Source organism: Pyxicephalus adspersus, chromosome Z (assembly GCF_032062135.1).
Source record: "Pyxicephalus adspersus chromosome Z, UCB_Pads_2.0, whole genome shotgun sequence".
Lineage (NCBI taxonomy): Eukaryota > Metazoa > Chordata > Amphibia > Anura > Pyxicephalidae > Pyxicephalus > Pyxicephalus adspersus.
Window position 1 is genome coordinate 61,874,449 of NC_092871.1, and position 9,388 is coordinate 61,883,836.

A 9,388-nucleotide genomic window follows, 5' to 3' on the forward strand; every position below is an offset into this window, starting at 1 on the left:
GTTGGTGTCCTTTTTCATATTTTCCCCCATAATGGTGCTGGGGGTCTATAATATGGGGTAAAGTCCTGTGCTGATAGAGAGCTAAATTAGACACACACACTCTATTTTTTATTGAAAGGAACCATCATCCGAAAAAACTCTATTGTTCTCAGTTACCTACAGTCTCAACCGTTATCTGGTTTCAAATGACCTAACTGAAGACTGATGAAACTAACTAAAATTATAGAATGCTAGTTTAACATGTTTTGAGGGCTCCATGATTTACCCTCACTTTGTCATGATGACAATATTTTAGAAAAAAAAAGTAAGGGAAACTCCACAGCAACAAAGCACTGAAAACAATTGACAGTAAGACTCCTGCTTATCTTCTTTTGTGCTATTGTACCCCAGAACCTCCTGCAGTAAGGATGTCCTTCTTTTGTCTCCATGGAAAGAGAAAAATGGGTGCTAGGTCTTGCATAGATTTTTCTAGTCCAAAAGCTTCCCTGGCTAATAAAAGCAATCCAAAAAGTAATCATCACTTACCCTATTCACCAAACCCTAGGATCTCCCCTCAGATGCTGCAACATAGCCTTACATGATACTCCAACGGAACAACTTGGACCTACAAAAATTCAGAGATCTGACAGTTAATGCTTCTCAGCTGCATGTAATTAGCATTACATCCATGTTGGCATTTGTTTATAGCAGTTGACGATATTAGCACTTAAGTCAAACTCGTTACATGTAGCATCTGAAAATGCAAAAGGTGGTTTACAAATGGCCTCATTTGTTTCCATGATAAAGCATGTAGAGGTCAATCAGTGGTAGGTAGACTGTCAACCACCTGGTAATCACACCCTAAAATGTTCAACAATCATCTGTCTGAATCAAGCCTCAGCTTTTCAGGCTTTCCAGTAAGTGACCAGTAAGTGAAGACAACACCTGCTAATCTTGCCAAAATGTCCTTGGCACTTCCTCAGAATCAAACTATTATAACAAACAGTGTTATCTTTTATCCAAACTACTACAACAAACTCCCCTGTCCTTAAGTATTATAGAACAAGAAAAGAACATGTTTTGTAGTCCAAATGAGGAAAGCAGCATACTGACAACCATGTCCCACCTAATGAGTACTGGGGGGAAAGTGAGCATATTAGCCATCCCAAGGCAGAGCCTTTTAACATCAGTTATATAGACCAAAAATAAGTAACTAAAAAAAAAAAACCAAATTTTACACTACCTTTTGGGCTTTTCTTTTTTTAAAAAAAAAAAAAAATATGTGTTGATTTTCATTAGTAGTCTAAGTACATGAAAAAGAATGACAATAAAGGAGAAAAACGCTACAGAGGGATTTGGTTCCAAAAGAGGGACATTCCCTTCAAATAGAGGAATGGGGGGCATTTTTGGAACTATGAACTGCAATAGAGATGCTGGGCTTTTGTCTTTAGGGCCAGACATTTGTATTTTCTTCTCCTTTTATATTAAAGTGAAGCTAAAGCCTCAGAGTAGATGTTGTCAAAGGGTATATGGGGTAATAAAATAGGCATGAAATTAGAAAGATGTATGTCTGCCATATTACTGATGTATGGTTATCACTGGGTCATGCAGCATGCAGCACCCTGCATTTTGGCAGTTGGCAGTGCATGGTTCCTGTAACATAGGGCTGAACCAAATATTACTTTTAGCCAGAGCGCTACCAGATCTACTGGTACATTATGTTAATTATTAAAACTATACTTATCTACCCTGATTCTCTGTAATTATTTAAAGTTGACATATATTTTGAGTTTAAATCTACTTTATCATCCATGCTTGGAAAATAAAGAATGAATGCAATATGATTGCTTTAAATACGCCATTTTTAAATAATTATGTTCAAATGTCCAACCACCATCTAATGTCTATGTTTAGCTTTGGACCCTAGAAAGGAACAATTTGCAAGAGAAACCAAAACTTTTATTTTCAGGCTCTGAATAACAAGATTTTTCAACCCCCAGGAGCTCAAAACCCCTAATATATTTCCAGAGCAAATGATAAATTCAAGCCAGAGATAACTGTTTCTGCTTATGCTTTGTTCAGCACAGCTCTCTTATGAATTCCTTTTATTTGTCCTACATTTTTCCCTTGACGGATCCATTGGTCCTGCTACCTACAAAGGTGCAGCAGCCAGCATATTTTAATGAATGGGGAAGAAAAAAAAATGTGGTAGCTTCCCTTTCATCAGTGTATCCCTGGTAACTTCCTGCAGGGAGCTGGGCTCCGCAGAGCTATTGCAGGCCTCAGCAAAAAAGAACTCTATTTTTTGCGGTTTCCTGTTCCTCTTTGGCCTGTCGTCATAGCAACCGTGTTAGCTCAAGGGGATTTGCTTCTCTTGCTGGCATTTCTCCTGACTGGCTCTTTCAGTTTATTTTATTCCTTCAGACACTGCAGATCTATTTTCTGTGGCAAAAGAAACGCTGTACAAGCAGCTTATCTGAGAGATGCTTATACTGCTGATTGCAGAACGATGGCCTATTTGTTAAAAAAAATAAAATTAAAGCTGTGATATTCACACTAGATATGGCAGCAAATGTTATAAACAACTCTCTCTCCGTCTCTTTTTCTACCCCATCTTTTCCACTTTCTTTGTCTCCTATCTCCCTGGCCCCCCTTTCTCCATTCATCTCTCATATCCGTGTGTTACTCATATTACCTCAAGTTTATTCCCCTAATATTCTGCTCTTTTGTTGTCCCTCCACACTTTTTTTATAAATGCATGTAAACATTCCTTCTGCATTTATATGCGTTTTTATGCACTTTGATTAGCGTTTTAAAGCTTGATTTTAAAACGCTGGAAAAAGACTATGCCGTGTTTCCTGTGTTGTTAACGTGTTTACGTTTTAAGTGCTTATAGACGCGAGAAAACGACCATTGAACTTAATCAAAGTGTTTACTCGCGTTTTTGGGCGTTTTCCCTAAGTTTTCATTTCTTGAACGTTGAAAGCAACAATAAAGAAAATACTCATAAACGTGCCTCAAGGAAATGTCCTGGTGTAGATAAGCTCATTGGAATGCATGGGAATTTTAAACATGATTGCCTTAATTTATTCTCTCTATCCCACACTCTTCTTTCTTTTTTCCTTATTGTCCTGTATGTAGGTGTGTTTGTTGGCATAAAGTTTTTGTTTTCCTGTACCAAATTAAAGATAATCACTACACATACAAAGAAATAATAAAAATAATTGGCAAGAATTTATGATAAATATTTAATTTGAGAATTGTTGCATATAATATACCATGTTATTAATTCATAACAAGTTCGTCATAACACATATAATGAGCTTAGATTGTGAAGGGCCAACATGTGACACTAGACAGTTACTGCTACTAGGGATGGGCTGGCAGCAGACAAGGAGCCCATAGATAACAGCACAAGATTATCAGCTAATCCAAAATACAAGCCAAGGTCAAAACCGTGTAATCAGTCCATCAAGCAAGGTACAAGGGGGTAGGCATAGGCAGAGAAGACTGTAAGCAGAGAGGCTTTAAAGCCCCAGCGGCCAATGACAGCATGGGAATCCACAGGAACCACTCTGTTAATCAGCTGCAGCACAGCTTCAAATTACCCTCATCTGTGCAGTCTTAGTGCAAGGGATGCCAAGAGGAAAAACACATCTAGAGGGAGACAGGGATGCTGCAACCCACAGAGCACTAATCCTAAAACGTCTCTGCTACTGCGAGCGCAGCAGCCGGAGGGAATAGGCCAAGCTTGCTCTCCTGTGGTGGGGCACCACCTAGGATTGTAGGCCCAAAGAGCGCCTCCTAACATTACTCTCTCTGGAGAAGGGGCCTCCGGACCCTGTGCCCATTTTTCTGGATTTTCACTAACTAGCTCTAACTAGCTTTTCTGCATGAACTTGATGAGCTGGAATCCAGCTCCTCTCCTCTAGACCGTGTTCTTTCCAATCTTTTAAATACTGGGGAGAACTTTCCTACAAGAGTCTAAAATTGTCTCATACATTTTCTCATACTCTCATACTTTTCAACATCAACTGGGGGGGCTCCAAGAAATGTGCAGCATTAGCTGCTGGTTTTAACAACGGGACAAGGAAGGAGTCTATACTCCTAACAGAGCGAGGCAGAGTTACCCTATAAGTCACTCTATTTATTTTTTCAGCAATAGGGTACAGACCAATGAATTTCAGCCCATGCTTAGTAGAGGGCTGGTAAAGGGCAATATACCAGGCAGAAACCCAAACTAAGGCCCCTGGAGCAAATTCTGGCTTATGTGGATCAATGTTGATCAGCAAATCATTTTTGCTGCCCAGAAGCCTGCTTTAAATTCTGCTGGACTTGAGACCAGATTGTGGTCATGTGGGTACGCCAATCTTCCAATGAAGGCATGTTGGAGGGGGACCAGAAAGAGAAGAGAATTTTGGATTCCACCCACTAACACATTTTAGTAGAGGAATGTACAGAGTTGTTAAAGGCAAACTCCGCAAATGGAAGATAATTCGTCCATTTTTCCTGACAACCTGAAACAAAACAGTGGCGGTACTGCTCCAAAGATTGATTGGTCCCCGCAGTCTGGCCGTTTATTTTAGGATAGAAACCTGAGCAGAAGAAAAGAGAAATGCCTAAGCGCGCACATATTGAATGCCAAAATTGAGATACAAACTGCACAGCTCTATCAGAGACTACATTGTCTGGGATACTATGAAAACAGAAGATATTCTCAATGAATAGTTGTGATAATTCCTTAGCAGTAGGCAATCTGCGAAGGGGTACAAAGTGTGCCATTTTACTAAACCGATGCACCACCACCAAAACTACGGTGCATCCTCTGGAAACCGGTAGATCCACTATGAAATCCATAGCGATATGAGACCAGGGTTTGTCAGGGGCAAGCAGTGGCTGAAGGGTACCTGCTGGGGATAAGCGAGGAGTCTTACTACAAGCACAAGTAGTGCAAGCCTTTACAAATGCTCAAGTATTCTCAGGCAGGGATGGCAACCACACATGGAGTGCTAGTAGCGCCAATGCCTTTTACTCTCCTGGGTGTCCAGTAACCTTAGACTGATGAAACTGTTGGAGAACCTGCAGGCATAGAGGCAGTGGCACAAATAACTGACCTGAGGGTTTTCCGGTAGGTGGGTTGGACTGGTGAGTAGTGTTGTTGTTCGAATTCGGGTCGTCCTAATGTTCGACCCGAATATGACTTATCGAATTCGGGTGGACCCGACCCAAATTTTGCTGCATTTGATTACCCGAATTGATTCGGCTCTCCCACAATGCACTCAAACAACTGGGGACCGCCCCCATGATGTACAGGGCCCTCCAATTAGAGCAGGGATGCCCCCTCCATCTTTGTTGTGGCAGACAGCCGATTGGCTGTCTGTCACTGCATGCCACACAGGCAGCCATTGGCCTATATAAGGCCAAGGCGTGCCTGCATTTATCACTCCTGACAGAGATTTGCTGATAGCATCACAACCATTCTGTGCTGCTTGGCTTGCTTTCTTTGTCAAGTGAAAAAAAAGTGCTTTACTTTGGTAGACTGTGTCACACTCACACTATTAGTCAGATAGATTGTTGGATTGTACTGTATTTGTGCAGTCCTGAAATCTACTTTACTCAGATAGGTAGAGTGTTTCACTGTTTGCTAGATAGATAGCTAGATAGATAGATAGATACATTGATGGATAGAAAGATAGAAAGCTAAAAAGCTAGAAAGCTAGAAAGAGGCCACCAGGATGATCAGCAGAGATCAGGCCTGTGTCAGTGACACCATCCCCATCATATGCCTGCTGGAACAGATGATGGTGGATCTTGGACACGACACAGAGCGGATGCTGCAAACATCATCTCAGACATGCATGCCTACTATGCAAAGTGCACCACCAATTCAGGAAGAGGAGGAGGTGAAAGAGGATGAGGAGGACATTGAAGGCATGGGAGAAGGGGAAGAAGGGGCAGAGCAGGATATTGAGGGTACATGGCATCCATCCACCCAAACACAAGGCGGCATGTTCCGTGGATGGCAAGACCAGGCGGCGGAGGAGGAGGAGGATGACCCTGTGCTGCTGTTCGACCCACAGGAGTGTGGGTCCAGAATTACCTCAGCTGTGAGTAGTTTGAGCCACATGACATCCTTCATGCAGGAGTGCCTAGCCAAAGATCCACGCATAAAACACAAAAAAACAAAGACTGACGACTATTGGACTGCTACATTAATGGATCCATGTTACAAGCCTGAGATACAACAACTGATCTTGCCCCAGTACAGGGGATCTAAAATGCAGCACTACCAAGAAGTGCTTGTAAGGGACTTGTGCTCAGCCTTTCCAGCTGGGAGCAGCAGGAGCAGGGATGGGAGCCAAACAACTGCTTTAAACGGCATGGGTGGCAGCAGTAGAGGTAGTCTAAGCCTAACTATGCAGGCTTTTTTTCAGCGGAAGCAAGCTGCCAGTCGTGCAGCAATTGCCAATGACACTGAGCAGCGGTACTTAGTCATGGTGCAGAAATACCTGAGCTCTGCATGGGACATCTGCAACCTGCAAAGCCAGGACCCACTTGGCTACTGGGTATCCAAGCTTGAGCACTGGACGGAGCTGGCAGAACCTGCCATTCAAATCCTTGCGTGCCCAGCAGCAAGTGTGTTATCTGAAAGAGCGTTCAGTGCAGCTGGGGGCGTAGTGACAAACAGATTCGGCTTTCCACAGAAAAAGGCGACCTAATAACTTTTATTAAAATGAATAAGGCTTGGATCGGCAATGACTTTAACTCCCCCTCTGCAGATTGTACTGATTAGTCGTCAACTGCTGCACGGACATGGGAAGATGGGAAGAGCACGTTCACAGCCTTTCGGCATCTCCTTCTACTCCTCACCCTAGTGGCCCTCTACCTCTACTCTTGCTCTGAGGTTTATAACTTGATATGGAGCTGTGTAACTGGAAAATATTTTATTATCAATCACCCCCCTCAGGGCCCTTTTACAGAAATACAGAACATTTTCTGTTAATTTTAAAAGGTAGCAAATGGTATCAGAATTAATTCTCTGTATTTTTTTTACAAAAATATAGAAATTTTTCTGTTTATTTTGACAGGTAGCAAGTACGATCAGAATTAAATCTCAGTATTTTTTTTACAGAAATACAAAAATTTTTCTGTTTATTTTGATAGGTAGCAAGTGGTATCAGAATTAATTCTCTGTATTTTTTTTTACAGAAATACAGAAATTTTTCTGTTTATTTTCATATATAGCAAGTTTTATCAGAATTAATTCTCTGTATTTTTTCCAGAATTTTTTCTGTTTGTTTTGATAGGTATCAAGTGGTATTAGAAAAAATTATCTGTATTTTTTAACGGAAATGTTTATGTTTATTTTGATGGGTAGCATTGCAATTGTTATCTAAATTAATTATCTGTATGTTTTTTTTACAGAAAAACAGAAATTTTTCTGTATATTTTGATAGGTAGCAAGTGGTATCAGAAATATTTATCTGTATTTTTTTTTACAGAAATACAAAACATTTTCTGTTAATTTTGATAGGTAGCAAGTAGGATCAGAATTAATTCTCTGTATTTTGTTTAGAGAAATTTTTCTGTTTATTTTCATAGGTAGCAAGTGGTATCAGAATTAATTATCTGTATTTTATTACAGAAATACAGAACATTTTCTGTTTATTTTGATAGGTAGCAAGTAGGATCACAATTTTTTCTCTGTATTTTTTTTACAGAAATACAGATCTTTTTCTGTTTATTTTCATAGGTAGCAAGTGGTATCAGAATTAAATCTCTGTATTTTTTTTTCAGAAATACAGATTTTTCTGTGTATTTTGATAGGTAGCAAGTGATATCAGAATACATTCTCTGTATTTTTTTTTACAGAAATACAGAAAATTTTTTTATTTTGATAGGTAGCAAGTAGGATCAGAATTAATCTTTTGTATTTTTTTACAGAAATACAGAAATTTTTCTGTTTATTTTCATATTTACCAAGTGGTATCGGAATTAATTATCTGTATTTGTATTTCAGAAATACAGAAATTTTTCTGTTTATTTTGATAGGTAGCAAGTGGTATCAGAATTAATTTCTGTATTTTTTTTTACAAAAATACAGACATTTTTCTGTTTATTTTCATAGGTAGCAAGTAGGATCAGAATTAATTCCCTGTATTTTTTCTGTTTATTTTGATAGCAAGTTGCTATCCATGAAAATACACAGAAAAAATTTCTGTATTTCTGTGAATAAAAATGCAGAGAATTACATATGATACCACTTGCTATCTATCAAAATAAACTGAATTTTTTTTTTTATTTCTGTAAAAAATACAGAGAATTAATTCTGATACCACTTGCTATATATGAAAATAAACAGAAAAATGTCTGTATTTCTGTAAAAAAATACAGATAATTAATTCTGATAACACTTGCTACCTATCAAAATAAACAGAATTTTTTTTTATTTCGGTAAAAAAAATACAGATAATTAATTCTGATAACTCTTGCTATCAAAATAAACATTAAAATTTAAATTTTTCAATAAAAAAATACAGATATTTATTTCAGGATACAACTTGCTATCTATCAAAGACATAAAGATGTATGTATTTCTCTCCCAAAAATACAGATATTTAATTATGATTCATAATTAAATATCATTATTTTTTTAGAGAGAAATACATTTTTTATGGCTATTTAGATAGATAGCAAGTGGGATTAGAATTCAATATCTGAATATTTTTTTTACAGAAATAAAGAAAATTTTATGGGTTTTTGGATAGATACTAGTGCTATCATATTGAAATATCTGTATTTTTTATCGATAAATATAGAATTTTTTCAGTTTTTTGTGATTTTTTACAAGAGGTATAATTTAAGATACCTCTTGCAATCTATCACAAATAAACTAAAAATGTCTGTATTTCTGTAAAAAAAAAATAGATATTTTATTATGATAGCACTTCGTATCTTTCCTAAAACCCATAAAAAAATTCAGTATTTCTCTCCAAATAATAGAGATATTTCATTCCGATCCCACTTTGTTATATATCCCCAAAGCCATAAAAATTTCTATATTTCTCTTTCAAAATTCTAGATATTTAATTCTGATAGCACTTTGTATCGATCCAAAAGACCATTAAAAATTCTATATTTCTCTACAGAAAATACAGATTTTTAGTTCTGATCCCACTTTGCTATATATCCCTAAAGCCATACAAATTGATGTAATATTATACAAACAATACAGATATTTAATTCTGATAGCACTTGCATATGTATCCTAAAACCCATAAAAATGTATTTATGTGAAACAAAAACATATATTTAACTGTGATAGCACTTGCTAGATATCCACAAATGATAAAAAATGTATGTATTTCCCCGCGTATTCCACTAAGTCCGTTACCTTTTATGTGGTTTC

The 9,388-nt window shown here is 37.8% G+C and overlaps 1 long non-coding RNA gene across 1 annotated transcript in view; it reads right to left on the reverse strand.

The window, feature by feature from the left end:
* LOC140343390 (uncharacterized) overlaps nt 1-5,696 on the reverse strand; it is a 61,641-nt gene extending 55,945 nt beyond the window's left edge. The window contains exon 1 of the long non-coding RNA XR_011923309.1: nt 526-5,696. This is a non-coding gene — a long non-coding RNA (uncharacterized lncRNA). The remainder of the gene's footprint in view (nt 1-525) is intronic.
* Nucleotides 5,697-9,388: the final 3,692 nt, after the last annotated feature.